The sequence below is a fragment of the Rhodnius prolixus genome, unplaced genomic scaffold (assembly GCF_049639745.1).
Source record: "Rhodnius prolixus isolate KJV_2025 unplaced genomic scaffold, Rpr scaffold_7, whole genome shotgun sequence".
Taxonomy (NCBI): Eukaryota; Metazoa; Arthropoda; class Insecta; order Hemiptera; family Reduviidae; genus Rhodnius; species Rhodnius prolixus.
This window is the reverse complement of record NW_027411582.1, coordinates 24,658,858-24,684,891: the sequence shown is the minus strand read 5'-3', so window position 1 is coordinate 24,684,891 and position 26,034 is coordinate 24,658,858. Positions and strand designations below refer to the sequence as shown.

The 26,034-nt window shown below is 34.9% G+C and overlaps 1 protein-coding gene and 1 long non-coding RNA gene across 6 annotated transcripts in view; both read left to right on the top strand.

The window, feature by feature from the left end:
• The window catches only part of LOC141447239 (vascular endothelial growth factor receptor 1-like), a 534,132-nt gene that overhangs the window by 131,441 nt on the left and 376,657 nt on the right, over window positions 1–26,034 (top strand). For 3 of the 5 annotated variants that reach the window (XM_074114558.1, XM_074114560.1, XM_074114559.1), the window contains exon 2: window positions 25,160–25,204. The exons of the other annotated variants lie outside the window; for them this stretch is intronic. The gene's annotated coding sequence lies outside the window, so the exon portion shown is untranslated. The remainder of the gene's footprint in view (window positions 1–25,159; window positions 25,205–26,034) is intronic. 5 annotated transcript variants of the gene reach the window in all.
• On the top strand, window positions 1,873–15,895 carry LOC141447238 (uncharacterized). Its single transcript, XR_012454223.1, has 2 exons — window positions 1,873–2,348; window positions 9,043–15,895. It is a non-coding gene; the product is annotated as an uncharacterized lncRNA (long non-coding RNA).

Genomic DNA, 26,034 nt, shown 5'->3' with positions numbered 1-26,034 from the left:
ATTCGTATGAAATTTTGTTCTCTTGTACAATTTGTTTTTCTCAATTGTAAACTATAGTTATTTTGTGCACATATCTATAAATGTAGAAGATATAAAGGGTTGAAAATTTTTTGGATCATGAAATTCTGTAAAATTATGGCCGTTCTATATCTCTCACTGTGAACCACGTATTCGTATGAAATTTTGATCTCTTGTACACTTTGTTTTTCTCAATTATAAACTATAGTTATTTTGTGCACAGATCTATAAATGTAGAAGATATAATGTGTTGAAAATTTTTTGGGTCATGAAATTCTGTAAAATTAAGGCCGTTCAGTATCTCTCACTGTGAATTACGTATTCGCATGAAATTTTGTTCTCTTGTACAATTTGTTTTTCTCAATTGTAAACTATAGTTATTTTGTGCACAGATCTATAAATGTAGAAGATATAAAGGGTTGAAAATTGTTTGGGTCATGAAATTCTGTAAAATTATGACTATTCTATATCTCCCACTGTGAACCACGTATTGATATGGAATTTTGTTCTCTTGTACACTTTGTTTATCTCAATTATAAACTATAGTTATTTTGTGCACAGATCTATAAATGTAGAAGATATAAAGGGTTGAAAATTTTTTGGGTCATGATATTCTGTAAAATTATGGCTGTTCTATATCTCTTCTGTGAACCACGTATTCGTATGAAATTTTCTTCTCTTGTACACTTCTTTTTTCTCAATTATTAACTATAGTTATTTAGTGCTCAGATCTATAAATGTAGAAGATTTAAAGGGTTGAAAATTTTTTGGGTCATGAAATTCTGTAAAATTATGGCCGTTCTATATCTCTCACTGTGAAGCACGTATTGATATGGACTTTTTTTCTCTTATACACTTTCTTTTTCTCAATTATAAACTATCGTTATTTTGTGCACAGATCTATAAATGTTGAAGATATAAATGGTTGAAAATTACTAAATACCGTATTTCAAATTATTTAATGTTAGTGTTCTGCGAGAAAAATATATACATATAATTGTGTTCCGCGTCTATGAAAAGGTTATGAACCACTGCTCTAGACGTATATAGGACCACCTTACACTCACAAGACTTATACAGGTCCTACTTAGGGTTCTATTTAACCATGTTTACGACTCACAAGACTTATATAGGACCACCGTACACTCACATTTAACCGTGTTTACCACTCACTAGACTTATATAGGACTACCTTTCACTCACATTTAACCATGTTTACCACTTACTAGACTTAGATAGGAATACCTTACACTCACTAGACTTATATAGGACCACCGTACACTCACATATAACCATGTTGGCGACTCACTAGACTTAGCTAGGATCACCTTACAATCACATTTACCTATGTTGACGACTCAATAGACTTATATTGGACCACCTTATACTCACCTTTGACCATGTTTACGACTCACACGACTTAGATAGGACCACCGTTGCTCACATTTAACCATGTTGGCGACTCACAAGACTAAGTTATTTTAAGATGGGACCACCGTACACTTACATTTAACTATGTTGGCGACTGACAAGTCTTAGATAGGACCACCTTGCAATCACATTTAACCATGTTGGCGACTCAATAGACATAGATAGGACCACCTTACACTCACATTACATTCTCTTCTTTCTCTTTGATAACAAGTTAAAAAATTGAAATATGATTAATAAATACTAGAATTTGAAATGGCCTAGCGCCTTTAATTTTAAAGAAATCAAATTGCGGTTTCCGGTTTCTTTCGTAACTTTTTATACTCTTTAAAACTGTGTATATGAAAATGGGGGTCAACTGCTAACCTTCACTTTCGGTCGCGCGTCAGCCGCGTATAAAATCAAGGGCAGGAATATAAAATCAAGTCACATATTCTGAAGCTAGAGGTGACGGGCAACAAATTTTTCCTCTACCATTTTTTGCTCAGATTAACCGTTTAAGCATGAAATGCATTTGAGCAGTCTTAAAATGAACACCTTGTATATGTATCAAGATTGTAAATGACTAAATAAACTAATAATAAAAATAAAAAATAAATCTACAACTTGTAAAAGATTATCACAGTTATAAATAATAATCACATATGTTTGATAAATATCCTTATTAGAAAGAGAATAAAGAACTGAATTCTTTACAAAATCGTTTACACGATTACGTGTGCTAAGAAATAAGGCAAAAACGGTTTTAAAAAAAAACGCCATATGTGAAGGGGCCAGTTGGAGGAAGCACTCTGGAAAGTTATTTATGAGTTTCTCTTTTTTGGGGGCGGTGAGTTTTGGAAACACGAACACAATCACAGATGCACTTAACAGCTAATTTATTGCGTAAAACAAGAAAAGTATTTTATTTTTTCCAAATAAGTTATTTTAAGTTTTAAGTAAACTTCTTTCTATTTGTGACAGTGATAAGAAATATATATTATAATAATATTTTATATTATTATAGCATATATATTACAGACAAAGTCGACCCTTTGCCAGCCATAGACATGGTTGGGGGCAGCGTCTGCCCTAGATACAGTTTCGAGACTCCGTTTCAGGTGATTCTCAGATCGAGGACTGAATGGAGGGTAAACTGGACAGAACAGTGCCAGAAGGGAGGAGCCATGTGGATGACTCCAAGATGGCCTATGGGACCGGAGCTGGAGTGTGTGGGGCTAAACCTAAGGTGGTCATTGAGATATGCCACTGTCTTTCAGGCCGAGGTTTTTTGCCATTAAAGCTTGCGCTGGGGAAAATCTGCGAATTAATCTTAGAAATAGGGAGATTTGCATTTTTTTCGGGACAGACAAGCGGCACTGAAGGCCCTCTCTTCCTTTAGAACTACCTCTTCCCTGGTCTGGGAATGTAAAAAAGCCCTAGACCTAGAACAACTGGCTCGGAACAATAAAGTTCGACCGGAGTGGGTGCCGGGCCATGTGGGGTTCAAGGGGAATGAAATAGCTGATCAGTTGGCCAGGAATGGAGCTAGTACTCCCTTCATTGGTCCGGAACCAGTCCTGGGGATCACTAGGGGTGCAGTTCGTGAAGCTCTCAGAGACTTGGATCTGGAGAGAACATGAAAAGTACTGGGTGATGCTTCCTGGGGTCAAACACAGCAAGAGGGTTACGCCCTTGTGTGCAAACAAAGAACCAAAGTGACTCTAGGTTTGAGCAGAAATCAGATCACTCTGATTATAGGCCTATTCACATGGCACGGAAGGTTCAGGAAGCACCTGCACACAAGATAGGACTTATTAGCTCGGAACCGTTGTGTGCAGATTGTACCAGAAATCCAGAAACGGCTTTGCAATCGAGTGACTGCGCTACGATATCTTTGGTACCTTGAGTCCAAAGAGGAGATTGTAGCGCAGAAGGAACTGGTAGGGAAAGCCCTCAACCTTCTTAGAAGGGGAGGTTTCATCTACTAGACTTTAGGGAAGGCATAATAAGCCTGTTGGTAGCTGCGGTGCCGTGGGGCATAGATCTCTCCCAGATAATCTAATCTAATCTTATAGTATATATTATTTAATTCAGAATCGCTTATAATTATATGACCATTAGAGCATTATAAAAATACTAGTGATTAAAACAGGTTAAAAAAAAAGTTGTAATAATTAGGTTCGAATAGCGTGAACTCGACTTAGACGAAATTATGAGGAATTCAGTGTCAATCATTGATACATGATTTTACAGACCAACACTCCAGAACTAAAAAATTATGTATCAGCTGAGAAAGGAAAAAGTTGCCAGAGTTGTAATATAATAATAGAAAGGCAATTACGAGTTCACCATGACTGAAAATACTGATCATGCTGGGATAGAACAGTTAGTGCATTTTTTTTATGAAAATGCTACGTAAATTTTATTTTTCTTCATAGAAGGGAATCGGTAGAAAAATAATATTTTTTTATATTTTATCTTTTATAAACAGATCTGTAATATATGAGTGACATTTTCCTTGTTCGAATAAAACTGATTTATTCATTAACCAACAGACTCGATCGAATTTGTGGAAAAAATACAATATGTTTTAATAAATTCCCAAAATACTCTCGGAAAAAAATGTTTTTAATAAAAATATGAAATTCTCTTTTAAATAAATGTGCAAAGTTAAAACGAAAATAAAATGAATAAGAAGTTAAAAGCTATGTACACATTTCTGGCCAACTTAATGTCCAAACTATTATTGAAGTGTTTAAACAACTTCTTCGACACATTTCAAATCACAATTATAATGGACAACCATTAAAAAGAAAAGTTGCCTAAAAACACTGAGCTACTAACAACCCTGTCTTTAAAAAAGAATATTTCCTAGGACTTGTCCAACTTTGTACTTTGTCATAATTACCAGTCAAGTGAACGAGCTAAGATCTACCAGAATTAGGGATTTACTTTTGATTATGATTTTCAAATGTTTACAAATTATTAGATTTGTTTTAAAACAGTCTTTCTGCAAGCATTGATTCATTTGATGCTTAATCTGTGAACAAGATACGAGGGTCGTTTGAAAAGTCCGTGCAAAAATAAAAACTACTTAATTTTTTGGGGTAAACCTTTTTTATTTTTCAACATAGTCTCCTTTTAGGCTTATACACTTCGTCCAACGCTGCTCTAGTTTGTTGATCCCTTCCGAATAATAGGATTTGTCCAAGTCTGAAAAATAGCCATTCGTTTCTGCAATCACCTCCTCGTTTGAATAAAATCTTTTTCCCGCCAGCCATTTCTTCATATTGGGGAACAAATAGTAGTCCGAGGGTGATCCACAGTGACGAAACGACGCTTAAAGTCCTGCGGATTCTTCTGGAACAGCTGCAAACCGTCCTTGCAACACTTCACACGATTTCGTTTTTGGTCAAGCGTGAGCAATCGCGGCACCCATCTTGCGGATAGCTTTGTCATGTCCAAATGTTGATGCAAAATATTATGTAGCCGTTCATTCGAGATGCCCACAGCACTAGCAATCTCACGCACCTTCTCTCTTCTGTCATCCATCACCATATCATGGATTTTATCAATGATTTCTGGAGTAGTAACCTCAACAGGGCGTCCAGAACGTTTAGCGTCACTTGTGCCCATATGGCCACTCCGAAAATTTTGAAACCACTTATAAACTGTTCTAATCGAAGGTGCAGAGTCACCATAATGTTTATCAAGCTTCTCTTTAGTCTCCTGAGGCGTTTTGCCTTTCATAAAGTAGTGTTTAATCAATACACGAAATTCTTTTTCGTCCATTTTTTGAAAATCACTCGACTTCCTCGATTCAAACGAATGCCAAACACAAAGAAATAGACCGATCTGGCTGAAACTTGGTGTGTGTTCTTCCAAGAGATGCTACTAACTAAACATAACCTCGATACGCGCCAGTGGTGCTATCTCTCTGACTTTGCACGGACTTTTCAAACGACCATCGTACATTAAGACGTTCTTAATGTAGTGCGGCTGTAAATGATTGGCGCATTCAAGTAATACGAGGTGTGGCTATTCAATAACGAGACTGCTGCTGCAACAGAAGAACTATGCGTGAGCCAGCAGTGCAGAGAAAAGCCTTTTCTTTCGATTAAAGCGTCTTATTTATTTGTAGCGAAATCTGTCTGACCGGAACCATCGTTTGTGTAAGAGGTGTTAGTTTCGTTTTGCCGAAAACATGATGCTACACATGTAGTAGAGCTAAGAATTATCGTGGAATTTCACATCAAAGCTTGGTAAAACCGCTACTGAAACTTATCTTTTATTAAAACAAGTTTATGGCGATGAATGTTAATGAGTTGCGCGAGTTTTTGAGTGGTTCAAGCGTTTCCAAGATGGTCGAGAAGACGTCGGAGATGATGGCCGCCTGGGTCGCCCTTCCACGTCCAAAACGGATGAAAATATCGATTATAATTAATCAACATCACTACCGTTGATCAACATCAACTCCGTGAAAGAGTAAGGAAAAAACGAGCCGATTTGTGGAAGAACAAGTCACGGGGTTCTCCATCAAGACAACGCGCCAGCTCACACTGCATTGTCTGTCAAGTTTTAGGGCCATCCGCCTTATTCGCCTGACCTGGCCCCATGTGACTTTTATCTGTTCCCCAAAGTAAAATCTGCATTAAAAGGTACACGATTTCAGTCCGTTGAAGCTGTGAAAGAAAAAGCCGCAAGCGTCATGCAGGAGTTCACAGAAAAAGACTTCCAGCACTGTTCCGAACAATGGTAAATTCGCATGGAGCGTTGTAGGGATAGGGGAGTGGTGTATATTGAAGGTGATAATAACTAAATATGTTTAAATTTAAAATAAAATGTTTTACAGCAATAGTCTCGTTATTTAATAGCCACACCTCGTATTGTTTGGTAACCATAAAGATTATTTTATTTTTAGCTTTCCCTCCTTCCCAAAAAAAATATTTGTGAAGTCTCTCGAATAAAAAAAAAAGAAAAAAGAAGAGTTTAAAAGAAACTTGACTAATTTCTTCCAAAAAACAAAAAGTTATCTTGAGAAAAAGCATTTTTTAATAAAGAAAGAAGACTTTTTCAATAATGTCATGGGAAGTGAATAACTTCAGTGCTAGACTACTTGACAAACGTTCGAAACTTAACCTAACCTAACAAAAGACTCTTATATCTACAGTTACTGCGAACTATTTGGTCATACAGCATCGAAGTAGTATGGGGGATCGATTAAACCGTTCCAACTCACTACGCCTCCAGACATTACAGTCCAAAAATACTTCGAAAACTTCTAAACGCTCCGTTCTATGTAACTAACCTCACCATTCATAATGATCTCAAAATCCCTTTCATTACAAGATCTTGCTAACACTCGTTTTCTCAAATTTCATTCCACTCTACAGCAGCTCATCCTAACCCTCTCATAGAACACCTATCTTCCTCCATATTACCAGGTAATCCTCCAAGGAGATTGAAGAGAAGATGGCCCTCGTGATCTACTCTTATCGTGAGAGCATTATAACCACTGGGTGCCTCCTCCACTCGTGATTTTCGCGTATTTTTTTTTATCGTGTACCACATTTGCTTGTTGCAGTTGCAATTCCAATAGAAGATTAAAAAAATTAAAAATGAATAACTTGAAAGATGCATTTTTAAATAATAAACCATATTAAAGAGAGAGATTAGATTAACGGGAATGTTTAGCGAATACTGGATTCCAACGCAGAGATCGCGGGGTTCGAATCCAGCTGTTGCCCCTTAATATTATCTCCTCCTCAAGGGGTTACTTACATCTCACTGTAAGTCGGAGAGATCACCAGTGCACTGCCAAAAAACAACTTCAGATGCTGAGCGTGCCCTTAAATTACAAAAAATAAATAAAATACGAGGTGTGTTCAAAAAGTAACGGGAATTTTTAAATTTCGCGGGTTTGGAGAGTCTGATTGTAAAATTTTTTTTTTATTATGTTGGTACACATGCCCCTGAAGTACGATAAAATTTTCAGTAATATTCATTGTTTACTTCTTAAGTGGCAGCCGTTAAGGTTAGACGTGTTTTTCGAGCTTGGCGATTTTTGTTTGTTAAAAAAAATGGATCAAAGAATTTGTATTAAATTTTGCGTAAAAAATGAAATAAAGTGTAATAAAGTGTGTGAAATGTTAATAAAGGCATATGGTGAGTCTGCTATGAGTAAAACAAGGATTTACGAGTGGTATAAGCGTTTCCAAGATGGCCGCGAAAACGTTGAAGATGACGAACGACCTGGACGTCCAAGCACATCAACAACCGATGAAAACGTGAAAAAAGTGAAAGAAATGGTTATGAACGATCGCCGAATCACAATCAGAGAAGTCGCTGATGATGTTGCCATATCAATTGGCTCATGCCATGAAATTTTTTCGGATGTTTTGGGTATGAAACGTGTGGCAGCAAAATTTGTTCCAAAATTGTTGAATTTCGAACAAAAACAGCGGAGAATGGAAGTTGCTCAAGAGTCACTCAATGAAGTCGACAACGATGCGGATCTACTGAAACGTGTTGTAACAGGTGACGAAACATGGGTTTACGGATATGATGTCGAAACTAAGGCTCAATCGTCCCAGTGGAGGCATTCTGGATCGCCAAGACCGAAAAAGGCTCGACAAGTGCGGTCGAATGTGAAGGTTATGCTCACTGTGTTCTTCGATTTTAATGGCATAGTGCATCATGAATTCTTGCCACAAGGTCAAACAATCAATAAGGAGTACTACCTACAAGTTCAACGCCGTTTGCGTGAAGCAATCCGAAAAAAACGCCCGGATTTGTGGCAAAACAATTCATGGATTTTGCACCACGATAATGCACCTGCTCACACTTCATTGCTTGTTCGTGAATTTTTGGCCAAAAACAAAACTTTAACGATGCCCCAGCCTCCATATTCGCCAGACATGGCTCCATGTGACTTTTTTCTATTTCCAAACATAAAGAGAACATTAAAAGGCCGTCGTTTTACAAGCATAGATGACATTAAAAGCGAATCGCTGAAAGAGCTGAAAGCTATCACAAAAATCGAGTTTCAGAAGTGTTTCGAGGATTGGAAAAAGCACTGGCACAAGTGTATTGTATGCGAAGGGGACTACTTTGAAGGCGACAATATTAATGTAGATGAATAAATAAATATTTTTTTCAAAAAACGAAAATTCCCGTTACTTTTTGAACACACCTCGTACTAGTTAAGAGTTTTATCAAACATTATTATCAGGGAAGGGATTAGCTATGAGGTTAGCATACTGGACTCCCACGCGGAGGTCCCGGGTTCGAATCCAGCTGCTGACCCTTCAATTTTCTCTTCCTAGGAGCTTCTTACAGCTCACTGTCCGGTGATGGACAGTGTTGTCTGTAACGAGAGAACACTGTATGGAGGCCGGCAGTGCACTGAAAAAAGCTCCGGGCGCCAATAACCTTAAATGTTGACGCGCCCTAAATCATAAAAAAAAAAAAATACATCGCTATTTTTGTACATTTTATTTTTTAAAACAATAATTATTTAATTAAAAAGAAGTAGAAGAAAAAGAACTCCGGTTAACTACAATATATTTTTTTGTGACCAATTTAACGCCATTTTTATTTCTTTTTTTCCAGATCCATTTTGCATTATTTTAGTAAATACAGAAGTAGAGGATTTCAGACGTTGCCAATACTTTCCGTTATAACAGTGAAACAAAGAAAACCCTTTAAAATGGAAAAGTTTTATGTGTCTGAGGGATAAAACAATTTTTTGTTTTCCACTCGTCGCTGGAAGGACAATGATGGGAAAATGCAAAATTGAAAACAATCGTCGTGACGAAGTATTTCCATGAATCTTCATTTTTCAGTAGTAGCATAAAGTTTGAATCTTTTATATCACCTCCTTTCTCGCCCTAATCTAAAAACATGGTTGCGAAATTTAAATGAATATTCCTCTCTCATTAACACGTTATTGTTATAATAAACTCCTTCTTTGAATTCTAATTATTTTACTTATAGAACAATGTTTAAATTGACACCATTTTGAAGCATAAGTTATTCTCCAAATCGCCTCAATCTTCCTCCTGGATACTGGAAAAATAAAAGTAATCGAAATTTTTTGAGAAAACTCATTAGGCCACTTATGTGATCCTTATAATAGTTTAAAATATTTCCTAACGTTTTCTCAAATATTTCAGTAAGATCAGAAGTAAATGTTTTTAAAGTGCAATTTGTAACCTTTGACTTCCTTATTTTAAGACAATCTACTTTAAAAATTGACTACTGGTTCATCTAAAAGAGTTTTCAATGTATTAAACAACTTGATAAACTAACACTGTTGAGTGCTCGTGAACACGTTTTCTTGTAAAACAAACGTAATTTCTCATACGAAGATAAAAGGAATCCTGGAAAATGATATACCGTTTGAAAGCCCATTAAACAAGGAAACTTTTACTAAAAAGTGCCAGCACCTAGGTCTGATAATGATCATATAAGAGCCGAATGAGTTTTCTCAAAAATTTCGATGCTTCAAAATGGTATCAATTTTTAGAAAATTTATCTGTCTTTCTAACCGTGTCATCAGAATCGAATTCGGGCTAAAACTTTCTGAGTAATAACATTTTTATTGGAAAAAGTAATGATTTTAGAAAAAAAATGTAAAGTGACGTTACTCAAGAACAGAGGAAAATATGAAGTTGGCCAATACGTCATTGAACTCCACTTTAGATGTACTACACACAGTAGGCCTATGGACATTACTTACTAGTATTCACCCTGTATAAGTCTATTTTTTTCACAACTGCAGTTCATCTCTGCAACAAGTAAAGCTGATATAACATTATACATATGTATAAATTCGTGAGTAGCATGGAGTATTTACTTACTTCAATAAGAAGATTAAGTGGCTAACCTGGTGCTTCAACCTTCTTTGAGGATTTCGTGGTAATGCAGTAAGTTGGGGAATCTAGAGGGGTTAAGATGTGAGGAAATTGAAGCGTGGAAATTGGCATTGCGGGATCTTGCAGCTGCAGAAACATTAGGGAACAAGGAAGATCTCTCGGTGCAAGGTAGAGTTTAAAAACAGAGTAAGGAGCAATAGCAATTCGACGAAGTGGTTTTGAAAGCTTTGGCTGGATCCCAGAGTTAAATTCAGCATGTCCAGACAGGTTTATGTATCATGGTTTAGATAAGTCGTTCGTTTAATGAAAGTTTCGATCGTGTATCGTGAAGTTTGAATCGTCTGTTTAGTTCTTTCCGGTTAAGTCTAGTATGTGGATTCCCACTCAGGCGTTTGTCCTTGAAGAGTCCTAGTTACTGAATACAATCTGTTGAAGGAATAAGAGTGTGGTTTAGGTAAACGTGTGGAAGGATAGTTTGCCTTAAATTAGGAAACAAAAAAGTTACAATAATCTTAACATTTCTTTCGTCTCTGTCATCGCCTAAAATTCCATTCCCAACCAGTCACTCACACCAATCCTTCTCACAACCTCTACCCTCCTATCTAAACCTTCAAGACGTTTGAGCATCGGTAGCCACGCAATCAAACTGCGTATTTTAGCGTCAACTGGATAGGTGCAAATCTCCTGTAGCCATCGCTGGATGGCCGTCGTTGACGGTCAAGTCATGACAGTGCGTGCTTGATGGACTATTTCAAGTCATCTGTTTAACATGTTGCATTTATCTCTATGCTGTCGTATGAATCTCAATAAAAGCAAAAAAAAAAAAAACAAGAACGCTCCATTTTATGTCTCCTGACACCTGACTATACACACTGACCTTAACATTCCTTTTGTCGCACAACTCGCTGAAAACAAGATACAGAAAACTCCACTTCAGCCTGAAATCTCATATAAATCCTCTACCTCAAAATCTTTCTTCAAGAACTCTTCCTGATCACCCGGTCAAGACGTCTTAAAAGACAGTGGCCTCGTGAGCTCCTCTCAAGTGAAGAAAGTGACTAATAGTCTAATTTCCAACCCACTTTTTTCAAAGAAAATTTTATGGCATGACAATTTGAAAGCCAACTATGCTCTATTAATGGCCTCGAACAATCGAATTTACTTCAATAGTAATAGTATTGATGATCTGTATTTAAATTTAATATCTTCTATTGAAGAAACTGCATCTTCATTAAATATGATTTCTTTTCGAAAAATTAATACTGTTTCAACATTTAAGTTTAGAAGTAATAGCTGGTTTGATGAGGATTGTTTGATGGCCAAGAGAGCATTGATTTATTCATATAAACTTTGGAGGAGAGAAAGGGGTGAAAAACTATTGTTGGATCAGTTCATTGATAAACGTAACTTTTATAGGAATCTATTGAAATATAAGAAGAAAGTGGCCCAAAAGATAGTTATCGATAAACTATCAACCGTTAATGATCCAAAAGAGTTTTGGTCAACAATTCGCGAACTATCTCCTATTAAAACTGAAAAATCAGAAATTGATCCAGTAACTTGGTTTCAATATTATTCGGAATATTTCATACCTAAACCGAAATTAATGGATTTACGTCCCACTTATGTAAATGAGCAGTTAGAAGATGTCATTTCTTTGGATGAACTGCAATTAGCTTTAAAGAGTAGCAAGTCTGGTAAATCTCCAGGTAGGGATCTCATCTCATATGATTTCTATTGCAACCTTCCGCCCTGCTGGGAGCACTACGTTCTGAATATGTTCAACCAGATTCTCTATCAGGAAAAACTTCCAAGGTCCTGGGCTCTGATTAATACGAGGATGTTGCATAAGGGAGGAGTGGGGGCAGATCCTTCCAATTATCGTGGAATCTCTTTGATGAATACTCTTTCGAAATTATTTACTTCTATTCTGTTAAGAAGACTGGAGGGTTGGGCGGAGAGTTCGTCGTTGTTGCCGGAAGAGCAGAGTGGTTTCCGTGCGAATAGGGGATGTGCTGATAATCTGTTTGTGCTTTCCTCCATTGTCTCCCTGAGGCTTATGTCTGGCTCCCCTTTTTTTGCGGTGTTTGTGGATCTAAAGCGAGCCTTTGATTCTATAGATCACAATCTTCTATGGTCTAAACTTATAAAGTTGGGAGTTGGAACCAAGGTGACAAGGATTATTAAAGATTTATATGATAAGGCTAAAATGAGTGTAAACACTAGACTAGGGAATACTGCTGACATTGATGTAACTTGCGGTGTTCTGCAAGGCGAGCCTTTATCGCCTTTACTTTTCAACTTTTTCATATCTGATATTGCTCAGTTTTTTAGATCAAAAGGTGCTTCCGGTTTGTTTTTAAATGGGAACAATCGCTTGCTATTGATGTGTTATGCAGATGATATTGTAATCTTTTCTAGCTCTGTAATTGACTTGCAGCATAACTTGGTGATTTTAGAAGAATATTGTAATGAAAATAATCTTACTGTTAACGCACAAAAAACCAAAATAGTTTACTTTTCAAAGAGCACTCGGCAAAAAAAATTCCGGCCTGTCATACTTAATAAAGAAAGATTAGATATCGTGAAATCATTCACTTACCTAGGTTTACCGTTTAGTTCGACCGGAAGTTTTTATCAAGCTTGTAACCATTTTATGGCAAAAGGGAAATTGGCCTCTTGGAAAGTTCGTAATATTCTAATGAAGTCTCGAGTAACTAGTAATAAAGTTAGAAAGAAATTGCTTAATGCTTTTATTACTTCAACTTTGTTATATGCTGGACAGATTTGGGCAGTCGATTATGTTAATCAAATTGAGAAAGTACAGCTCCAATTTATAAAGCGTATCTTGAATTTAAATATGTCCACCCCTAATAGTTTTATTAGATTAGAATTTGGACTTAACCCATTGAAAGTAGCCGTTTTTAAATTAATGTTGAATTTTTTATTAAAAATTCTGAAAATGCCTTCAGGAAGACTGCCCAGAATCTGCTTTGATGTTCTTTACCAAAAACATTTACAGGGTGCTTTTTGTAAGTATAACTGGATATCTAAATTGAATAGCTTCTTAACACCTATAGGTTCGGCAGAAATTTTACGATCCTTGGACCAACGGGTCATTAAACAAGAGCTCAAGAATCTAATATTACAATTTAAAAATATGTGTTTAAGTGAAGACATCCATTATGTTGTAGATTCTTGCAGATTTAATGCACAGTACAGAAATTTAAGCGCCTTAGGCCTAACAGAGAATTATTTAGATTGGAATTGTTCAATTAATTTAGTAAGGATTGTACTTCAGTTAAGATTAGCAAACCTTAAAATTGCAACTCTGTACTGTAATGGCATTAAATATGTTTTTGACAGTAATAGTATCTGCAGTCTGTGCCATGACTTGGCCCCCGATTCTTTAATCCATTTTCTATTTGACTGCCCCGTCTACCAAGTCTTACGTACATATTACTTAGAAAAGTATATTGATTCCTTGTCACCTCCCCAACATCAGTACCAGACTTTGTTATCAATTGGGTCTAAATTGCAAATGTGTGATGTTTATAACTATGTTTCTGAGGCTGTAAAGATTAAAAGTTTCTTGATGAACGAATGATGTTATTCGGGTTATCCTTTTTTCTTTTTATTTTTTTATGTTTTTTCTTCCTTAGTTTTTTCATCACCTCTATTATGTATTTTTTTATGTTTACTATGTATTATGTTATTATTTGTATTTTATTACTTTAATTTATGGAATGTGTAGTTTAAGTTCTTTTTTCATTTGTAGCAACTCCGGGCTAAAGGTGTTGCACCTATAAGCTTGTTAATAAAAAAAAAAAAAAAAAAAAAAAAAAATAGTCTAATGTTTTGGAGTGTTATCGCTGAGTAACTTCACTCGTTTGCTTCATTTGTTACTCTGTTATCATTGTTACTTATAGCGCTGATTGTAGCACAAATAAACGCAAACAAAAACTGCAAGATAAAATAGTAAAATGCTTAAAATTTAGCATGTGGTTATTTTGCTTAGAAATCACATATTTTTTTTTTTTAATTAAAGCTTCAAAATTTGCAATCTATTGAGAATCTCTGAAGCATAACTTTCTAGAATACCTTCAAAGCATGAACCTGAGAAACAACCTCTTAAAGATTTCTCTTAGCAAAAATATTGCTCTCAGTCAGCAATAAATGATCTTATTCCATAGACCACTTCTAAAAAGATTTACTGCGTTCTCCTTCTAAACTTTGCTTAATTACTACAGGATTTATTTTCGTCTACCTTGTTTTATTTATCTGTAGAAAGGATTAATGCTTATTTTTTTGGAATAAATATTATTAATTTATTCATTTTTAATTTTTAATTAAAGTAACATTTTTAATTTATTCTTATTCTCATATTATTCAAAATGATTTAATGAAATTTAAATCTAACTGAAAAACAAAAATGATTATGTATAAAATAAAAATTCATCCCTGTCCGACCCACTGAACTAAAAGCTCACATTAAAGAAAAAATAATTAGGAAATGGCAGCATCAGTGGGATTGCGTAAATGAAAAATTGAAAGACATTGAACCACGTGTGCAACGCTCAACAGGTGAGAGTTTCCCGCGGCGAGAATCGGTAATAATTACGAGGCTGAGGATTGGACACACCCGAGTGACCCATGGGTATCTTCTCACTGGAACTAGAAGACCGAGGTGCTCATGGTGCAATGAAAGGCTTACTGTGGCACATGTGTTGGAAGAGTGCCAGACACTGCGTCAACATAGAGTTCAAGCAGGTCTGCCAGATGATTTGCGTGCAGTGCTAGAAGAAGGGTCTTCTTATAAAAAAAAAAAAGGCTATTTGCATTTTTGAAGAAAATTGGATTTTATCATAAGATTTAGGATTAGGTTAGGTTAGTTAGGTAAGTTTAACAAAAGGGGAGAGGAATATCGAGTACTCTACCCTTTGGATGGACGAGGTATGAATGCATTTTTGGCATGGATGTATTTATCAGCGTGAGTGTATTTATAAGCATGAATGTATTTATCCGTGTGAGAGTATTGATCAGCGTGAGTGTATTTATCAGCGAGAGTGTATTTATAAGCATGAATGTTTTAATTAAGAAGAATGTAGGTATAAATGAGTGTAAATATTGTACATATAGCTAGGCTTAGTATATTTTAAAGGGTGTAGGAATATTTATAAGAGTACTACACCCCAAAGTTCAAAAATGATAGCTAGAATAGTTTGGGAAAGAATAATAGATGCAAATAGCCTTTAGGTGGTGAATAAAACTGAGACAAGACGAATGAGTTTGGTAAGAGGAGGATGGCACTACTGGGCACCCGCACTCCCTCTTGTCGGCTGGACCGATAACCTATGAAGGGAAGTGTGGACCTAGGTCGGATTACCCGGGGCTCCGCCATGCCTCACTGGATGAGATATTGGTTGGACGCTAATCGGGTGGAGAGACAAGTGCCATCCTAGTCCGAGAAAAGAACACAGCTCTAGGGGCGCTAATGACCATAGTCGTCGATGCGCCAAAAAAAAAAAAAAAAAAAATCATTTACCCAAAATATTTCATTTTTTCGCAAATATCATAAATATTAAACATGAGTAATGTTTAATTATTTAATATCAGTAGCTTACAATAATCTTTTCTGATTTCTTGGGAGCCTTTCAAGATTGGTGCTTTGAATCTTATAACTTATATTAAAAAAAGAAATGAAAAAGGAAAAGTTGGTTTGATATTGTAAGGAAAAGGTGAGGAGGATGAAATATGTTTAATAATAAAGGATCAGTCAATAAAATTGGTAAAAATAAAAACTTCTAGTTTGTGAAGGTTTATTGTGTTTTGAAGAAGTTTATAGAAGTTTACTTTGGCCAACTGGGACTTAATATTTCTAAAGGTAGAGAAGATGAAACAATAGGCAGTTTAATATCAAAATAAATGTTTAAAATGAAAAGAAGGATTTCTTATTATAAATAATGTACGAGTGGAAAAGATCAATTTGAATGAATATAATATGACTAAGCTAAAAGAGGCTGCGAGTTATAATTGTGGAAACTTTTTGTCTTTTACTTCTCAAAATATTGATTTCAGTCAGTTTTTATAATTGTTTTTGGCCTTTTTTTAACACCTTCATTTATAATAATTATAACAATTATTGTTAAAGCACCTTTACTAACCTCTGACATCACCTCTGCACTCATCTCCTTTCTTAACCCTTGAGCCGTCACCTTATGTGAAGTGCCAAAAGCCGTCACCTCGGGTCATGTTGACCCAGCATTAAAAACTATTAAATAAAAAGGAAAAACTAACTAATATCACGTTATAGGGAATAGAAATCGAAGACAAAACATTTATTTATACTTTAATAATACAGAAATACAAATTAAAATAAAATCAATAACATAAAGATGTAATTTCTAAATGAGGTGCTGCTTAGCATGTAATGAAAAACAGAGAAAATATTGACAGTTTACAATTAAAATTAAAACAGTTAATTAATTACAATTATTTCTACAGTTAGTGCAAATAGTTACTGAGTGTATCTTATATATGTAATTTTTACAGTTACTGCAAAAAGTAGGATATTTATTGTCCCTTGTACTAGGGCATATGTGGGCATCTTCTTCGTTTTTTTAGGGTTAGGAATGTCTTCTCCATTTGTTGCAATCGGAAGAATTGTTGCGCTTTCTTCTTACAGATAAATATTGATCCTCACCTTCAAATTCCGTGGGATCACGGTGCTCAGCGACCTTCTGATAATGACGTTTCGCAATAATTGATGCCCCAAACTTTTGAGGAAGGTGCATCGGTCCATTTTGAAGTTTATATTTTTAAGTTGAGCATTATTTTTACATGTGATATACGCATTAATGCTTGACACATTAAGTAAGTGGTAAAAAATGGCCAGGGGCCATCTAATTGTATTTCTTCCTACAGAATAATTTGCACAAAGTTGGTCATCAGTGTGTACCCTTCCTTTGGTAGCATTGCAAAAAGTTATAATTTCGGGTTTATTTTTGTTCCCTGTTCCGCTGACAATGGATCTATCGCTGTGCATTGTAGATAACAAAATTACTGCTCTTGATTTTTTGGGTACATAAGACACCATAGATAGACTTCGGTCACTCAACTCCCAGAACAATCTCCACGGACAATAGCTACATCACCCTCGGCGGCAAGGCCACTTTGATACTCCTACAATATTATTAGTAGCAATAACAATAAAAAAAAATTCCTTTTATTGAATAAAATTAAAGAATTACTTGCTTCGGAAACAGTTTTATTGGAGGAGAAAAATATTACTCAAGGAATCACCTCGGGTCAAAACACTAAGAAATGAATGACACAAGCCGTCACCTCGGGTCAAAATTGCTGGTTCGAGCCCGTACAGCAGGCGGAGGGAAAAAATCCTATGCCATCTCAATCAAAATACGTCAAAAAGAGATAAATAAAAATTTCGCGAACCCAGCCCTTATAGTTATTAAAATAGAAGGCTTGAAAGTATGAGTCGGGTCAATATGACCCGACGTGACGGCTGAAGGGTTAATGACTTTAAATCTTTTATAAAGCTTCTTCTTGCACTTCTTGTTCCCCGTAGTTACTGAACTGCTTTTGCTTTCTAAAAGGTCTGTACCGAGATTAATAACGGAAATCTGGAACCCATACTTGGATATCCACTGCATCAATAAATCATCCTAGAAGAAGACAAATCAGTAAAGTAATGCCTATTTTTTTCAGGCGTGCTTTACGTCCAACTACCAAATTAGATGTCCTAGATGGAAGCAACTAACAATTGTACTTAACTATTAAATTCTCAAATTAAATATTAATTAAAATCCAAGGCTTAGACTAGGAATTGAACCCAGTAACACAATAATACTTCTTAAGCTTTGCGGGTCATTCCTGTAACCTGTTCGGCTATTGTGGCGCCTCTACATCATTCTGTAGAACTAAATATCCTAGCAGAAATAGTACATTTAAATAAATTTTTTTTGTATTTGTTTATTAGTCCAAAAGTTTATTTGCAAGTTACAATTTCCACAATATAAGTTAATGCGGCAAAACTAATACTCTTTTTTTCTTCCACAAACTTTTATTTAGTTTTAGTCTTTTGCCTTAAGTTACATACCATGGACTTTAAGTACTTTTCCACTATTTCTTTAGTTTCAGTTTTATTTGTTTTAATACTACTCAAAGCGATTAGTTAGAACTGTATCTAAAAACTATCCAAGCAAAAAAGTTTTACTTAGATTACAGTTTATCCTACACAACTGTACACTCAATTTTGGTAAGTGAAAATTTAATAAATTATCACAATTTTAGCACTATTACTTTCCCTTTATTGATTTTATTTTTAACTTTGTAAGCCATAGTGCACAAATAGATGCTTAACTTTTGATTAAAACATTTTATTTTCTGTAAAATTCTATTAAACGACTCTCGGTTAGAGTGAGGTAATCCATTTTTCGCGTAATGCCCTTTGATTATAAAATGTGGTTATACAAATTAAATACTGTTAATAAGAATTAAATTTTTTTGGTAAAACGGATCGAAACTCAAAGAATAGTTTTGATAAATATGTGTTTTGAACTGACATTTCTTAAACTTACCTGAGAATTTGTAAATTATTAATGAAAATGAGTGTTTCACAACCAACCATTCGCAAATAAACATGGAAAATGGTGAATTGATAAGTGGAAGTTTCCCAGAAAAGTTTTATTTAATCTACACTTAATTAAAGTGGCTCTGATGAAACTTAGTTAAAGTGACACTGATGAAACTTAATTAAATTGGAACTGATGAAACTTAATTAAAGTGACTCTGATGAAACTTAGTTAAACTGACACTGATGAAACTTAATTAAAGTGACACTGATGAAACTTAATTAAAGTGACACTGATGAAACTTAATTAAAGTGACACTGATGAAACTTAATTAAAGTGGCACTGATGAAACTTAATTAAAGTGACTCTGATGAAACTTAGTTAAACTGACACTGATGAAACTTAATTAAAGTGACACTGATGAAATTTAATTAAAGTGACACTGATGAAACTTAATTAAAGTGGCACTGAGGAAACTTAATTAAAGTGGCAATGATGAAACTTAATTAAAGTGGCTCTGATGAAACTTAATTAAAGTGACACTGATGAAACTTAATTAAAGTGACACTGATGAAACTTAATTAAAGTGACACTGATGAAACTTAATTAAAGTGGCACTGATGAAACTTAATTAAAGTGACTCTGATGAAACTTAGTTAAAGTGACACTGATGAAACTTAGTTAAAGTGACACTGATGAAACTTAATTAAAGTGACTCTGATGAAACTTAGTTAAAGTGACACTGATGAAACTTAATTAAAGTGGCATTGATTGATTGCTAGGCTGTCTATACACACCTCACATAGTCTCACTGATTTTTTTTTGTAAAAATCTCTTCTTTTTTTAGGACTCACAGGCATCTCAAAATTTATATTTGCAATTAAAATTTGAGTACAATCTTAATACTGACTTTTACTTTGTATCACAGGAAAAAAATTAAAATAAAATAACTCAATTGTGACTAAAGAAATAGGTTTCAACTTCTAACTTTAACTTCCTGCAATTACTTTACAAACGAGCAGCAAAACTTCAAAAATTAAATCACAACCCATACAATTTATAAACTCAACTGCATTTGAGTGCATATCTTAAGTGAACAAAATATTAAAGTAATTTACAATCATTTTCTTTTAAAATTTATTGCGTCACCTAATCCTCTGAGTTTTCAACCTCATATTTTAACTCTATTTTACTAAAGCAGCGAAGAACTTAAAAAAAAGTCTTCCTAAGTTAAATCCAGCATTTTTCATCCTAACAAGTTAACCCGTACCTTGGGAACTGACTTAACCTGTTAGTATGCTTTCCTTTCTGTGTATTCTTCCTTTATTAACTTTGTAAACGAAATTATTTAAAATATCATTTATCAATGTCATTTTTAATTAAATGGCCATTTTTTTTATTAGCTATAAATTTAATAGATTTCCTAATGAGAGGGAAGTTTTAGTTTGTTACTAAATCATCTCAAATTTTCTAAATTGAAATTTAGCTGGAAATATTCGTCTAAGATTAATCGATTAACTCCACTTTTTGGAATAACTTAGATTTAAGTGGTCAAATCACTCGGTTCAGTCATAGCTTTTGGATTAACATCATTAAACGACCAAAAAATTTATTGACTATTGAATAATAAATATTGCTTATTTCAGAAGCAATTTTTATTTAACTCCGTGCTCTAATGTAAATCATTACCACAATTAAACTCAAATTCAAGTAGTAGGCGCTGAATGATGGCGGTAAATTTATATTATAAAGAGGAATTTAAAAAAAAAACAATGTACATTATTTCATCGCATTTCTCCACATTTTTGTGTTTTATGGAGTTAATCGAGTTGTGCTGCGAACGGCTCATATATTTATGTTAATGGCAGAGTAAGGAGATCCTTCAATAATATCTGACACCTAGTACTTCAGGTAAAATTGCCTAAAATGCTGTAAAATAAGATACTTTGTGAAAAACATTTAGGCATGTTATTTTTGAAACTTTTTTTAAAGATTTCTTTAAATGACCATGATTGCTTAAAACTTTGTGTATATACTGCAAGTGTAAGGCGCCACAATAGCCGAGCGGTTAGAGGGTGAGACCTGCAAAGCTAACTTGTATTGTGGTACTGGGTTCGATTCCCGGTCTCTAGGCTTTGGATTTTATTTAATGTTTAATTAAGAAAACTTTGTCGTAAAGTATGTATGCTAGTTGCCTTCGTATATTGCCTCTAATTTGGTGAAACCAGCCTGAAAAAAATAGCCATTACTCTACTTTACATTTACTTGTAAGTAGAGACTAAACTGGAGATTCTACGACTAACTAACTAGATCGCCGGCGAATTCGAGCAATAAAAATTGAACAGAACTCAAGTTTCAAAACCAGCTTAGTTTTGGCTCAATTTAAAGCTACTTTTCCAGCTAATTTTTAGAGTAAGTCATTTCTAGCTACAGCCTTGTCTGATACTATTAAACTAGTCAAGTAATCGCCTATTTTTTATTAAACTAGTCAACAGCATTTTTTATTTTGAACATTTTTTTAAAAAATCTGATTAATGGGATTTTGAGAGGAGGGGAGAATACTTGGATTTACTTTCCTCTGAAGACAACCATGTCAGCATAAATTATCGCCCTGAGTATTATGTATGATAAAGGACAGTTAAAGGTCATCATCATTATCATTATCCTAATCTTACCGCCAAATAGTGTGAGGCGCCCTGCACAGCAAGGACCAAATCTTCCTGTCCTGTGTACCAGTTTCCATCTCCTTTCTCACTCAATTCCTCGAGCGTACAGCTTCCTTCACTTCTTGCTCATAGTCTCCTTTCGTATACTCTAGCCTAGTTGCTTCTCTTTTTCTTTTCTTTTTTTACCAGACGAATGTTTACCATTCGAAACATCTTTGTTCTTCCAAAAAAAACAAACTTTTTCTGGCTAGATATCAAGGCTAGTCCTAACTTTGTAACCGTAGTATTTCTAAACTTGCTCTTTTTAGTTGTAACTTTCAACTTGTCTAAGTTAGCTCAATTCGGCGTTTTACATCTAGCTATTTTGTTCTCTTTTAAGTGTCTAGGTCTTGCAAAAATAGGTACAATGTTGACCTGAATGTGGACTTCTTGGTTTTTTTGTTTTTTTCTTTTTCGGGATAATGAGAGAAATGACCACCCTGCTTAACCCTTCATCTCCTTAAACTCCCCGTCTATATATATTCTGGTTTGTCCAGGTAGAAACCTCCCAGGGTGCTTAAATCACCTGGAACCTGTTCCAGCTTTTCGCTGTTAAGTATGCTTTACTCCTGGTACTACTATCTTGCTGATCTTCATGATTTTTTTTACTTTTATCAGGGCTGAACATGATCACCACTTTCTCCAGCTCTCGTTTTAGAATGTAGAGATTAAACTGGAGATTCTACGACTAACTAACTAGATCGCCGGCGAATTCGAGCAATAAAAATTGAACAGAACTCAAGTTTCAAAACCAGCTTAGTTTTGGCTCAATTTAAAGCTACTTTTCTAGCTAATTTTTAGAGTAAGTCATTTCTAGCTGCAGCCTTGTCTGATACTATTAAACTAGTCAAGTAATCGCCTATTTTTTCAGGCGGGCTCTACCAATTAGGTCGTGGACGGAGACGATTAGCAAACATACGTTAGTGTAAATTTCTTTTATTAACCATTAAATAAAATCCAAGGCCTAAGACCGGGGAATCGAACCCAGTACCACAATACACAACATTAGCTTCGCAGGTCTCGCCTCTAACCGTTCGGCTACCGTGGCGCCCGTCTGATGCTATTATATGATGCAAATTCCAGGGTCTATAGTTCTTAGACTTGGTTCTTACCACATTCCGAGCGATCGCTCGCTAAAAGGCTGTTGTTAGAAAACTGAGAGCCCTGCCTACTCCATTTTCTTCCATAATTAGTGATTAGGTTAAGTTTTAAAAAAAAAAAAATCCACTTTTTTAAAAATCTGTCCCAATCCCTTTTCCTGTGGAAATCATGCTGTTCTTTTTCTCAGCCGTTCCTCAACTATCCTAATTATCCTCCTTAATGATGATTCTTCAATATATCTCGCTAGCCACACATAAGACAAAGATACATCTGTGATTTTCGATGTAATCGATGTACGATTCCTACTATTTCCCTTCCTTTACGGTAATGACGAGTATTTACAGCAACTTTTCAATCCTTAGTTACCATCTTCTGTTTCCATAAGATATTTAAAACGTGGCGTATAATTTCTTGTCATTTTTTATTCCCACGCATTATACAGCATTTGGAGGGTGGTATTAACATTTCCGACTGATTTATCTGGATTTTAATAGAACAGAGCCATTCCTACAATTTAAATTCCACATTTAAAACCAATTCCAAAACGTTATGTACCATTTTACACACTAATTTTTTGCTTTTTAAAGATTTTAAAAAAATCCTTTTTCTTACAATTTTCTGTAAACGTCTTATATTCATTACACATATATTTATAATTTTTTCTTTTTCGAAAAATTAGTTTTAGAGCAGTTCTCGTCAGAGAAGCTGTGGTAGACTTCCATATAAGGTGTATACATCTTCTGATTAAAAGAAAGAAATAAATTGATTGATGAACAGAAACTAACTAAATTTAAATTTGTTTAAAACCCAAAAATAAATAAATAAATCATAAACACACAACATAAGAAGAATCTTGGAATACATTAATGTATGAGGGTCGTTTGAAAAGTCCGTGCAAAGTCAGAGAGATAGCACTACTGGCGCGTATCGAGGTTATGTTTAGTTAGTAGCATCTCTTGGAAGAACACACACCAAGTTTCAGCCAGATCGGTCTATTTCTTTGTGTTTGGCATTCGTTTGAATCGAGGAAGTCGAGTGATTTTCAAAAAAATGGACGAAAAAGAATTTCGTGTGTTGATTAAACACTACTTTATGAAAGGCAAAACGCCTGAGGAGACTAAAGAGAAGCTTGATAAACATTATGGTGACTCTGCACCTTCGGTTAGAACAGTTTATAAGTGGTTTCAAAATTTTCGGAGTGGCCATATGGGCACAAGTGACGCTAAACGTTCTGGAAGCCCTGTTGAGGTTACTACTCCAGAAATCATTGATAAAATCCATGATATGGTGATGGATGACAGAAGAGTGAAGGTGCGTGAGATTGCTAGTGCTGTGGGCATCTCGAATGAACGGGTAAATAATATTTTGCATCAACATTTGGACATGACAAAGCTATCCGCAAGATGGGTGCCGCGATTGCTCACGCTTGACAAAAAACGAAATCGTGTGAAGTGTAGCAAGGACGGTTTGCAGCTGTTCCAGAAGAATCCGCAGGACTTTAAGCGTCGTTTCGTCACTGTGGATGAAACATGGATACATCACTACACTCCTGAGAACAAAGAACAATCTAAACAATGGGTTACCAAGGAGGAATCTGCGCCAAAAAAGGCGAAGACCGTTCCTTCGGCCGGAAAGATTATGGCGACTGTCTTTTGGGATTCGCAAGGAATAATCCTCATCGACTATCGGGAAAAGGGTAAAACTATTACAGGTGCATATTATTCATCGTTATTGGACCGTTTGAAAACCGAGCTGCAAGAAAAACGCCCACGATTGGCCCACAAAAAAGTCCTTTTCCATCACGACAACGCACCAGCTCAACCTCAGGAGTTGTGGTCGCAAAATTAATGGAAATAGGGTTCCAACTCGTTTCACATCCCCCCTATTCTCCAGATTTGGCTCCCTCGGACTACTATTTGTTCCCCAATATGAAGAAGTGGCTGGCGGGAAAAAGATTTTATTCAAACGAGGAGTTGATTGCAGAAACGAATGGCTATTTTTCAGACTTGGACAAATCCTATTTTTCGGAAGGGATCAACAAACTAGAGCAGCGTTGGACGAAGTGTATAAGCCTAAAAGGAGACTATGTTGAAAAATAAAAAAGGTTTACCCCAAAAAATTAAGTAGTTTTTATTTTTGCACGGACTTTTCAAACGACCCTCGTTAAAACAAGACAAGTAATTTAGAATCTAAATAGCAACATGAAACCTCTTAACATAACTTACATCAACAAATCGGTGTAATGGATGGTTACAAACTTAATAATGTTTTTACAAATTAAAGAAGACACACATTTTATAAGTTTTTTTAAAAAAAATTTGTGAGTTAAAACTTTGTGAGTACATTAATACAAAATAGAATCGAGTGAGTTGTGTTCTTACCCAATTTAGGTTATTTGTGTGTATGATGATTATAAAAAAATGTTGCATTAATATTTTATGTTTTATTATTTCAGGTGTATAATAAACCATCCTGTGCCGAATTATCCAACTTGCAGAAGGTATATTTACATATATATATATATATATATATATATTTACATGCTGATGATTTATTGCTGTGACATATATAAAATGAAATGCTGAAAAGTATCTTGCTAGTTAATGGCATGCAAATATCAAACAGTATAAACAAAAAAATTACATATGTTACTGCTCTCTTTGTGATGCATTAAATTACAAGAACTAGTTCTATTAAATTATATAAATATATCGAGTATTAATTCAATTAACTTACTAGCAAATGTGAACTAAATAATTCAGCCTTTAATTATTCAATCAGCATAGCTCTGTTTGATTATTAGGTTTGCTGTTCACTTTGCTTGATTATTCTCTTTCAAAACTAAAATTGCATTGAGATTATACAAATATGTTTTGGTTTTATATTCGTTTCTTTTGTAGGACTGCTCGGTTCTAAATTGGCAAGCGTTCTTATGGCTAAGGAATGTCAAGAAGTTTAGTAAAATATTTTAGCGATAAGAGCTTTAAACCTGCGGTTACAATTGAGATGATGCCGTTTGAAATTGAAATCAAATTGAAATTCGACTTGGTGATCGAAGGATTATTAGGTACTGAATGGTTATTCAGATATAAAGAGAATTGAAATTGATCGCAGTCAATTTTATCGATAACATTAGCAATGGTAAATGAGGGAGGTCCTAGTCAAAATGATAAAGAATTACAAGCTTTGAAAATTGTCGTTTATATATTCTAGAGGCCTTGAATCCTACCTCAGAGCTCCATAGAAAAATGGGTATAAAACTGAAAGAGAAAACAAAAATTTCAAAATATTCGTATTACCTTCATTTTAGGACGCATCATTCTTGCTCGT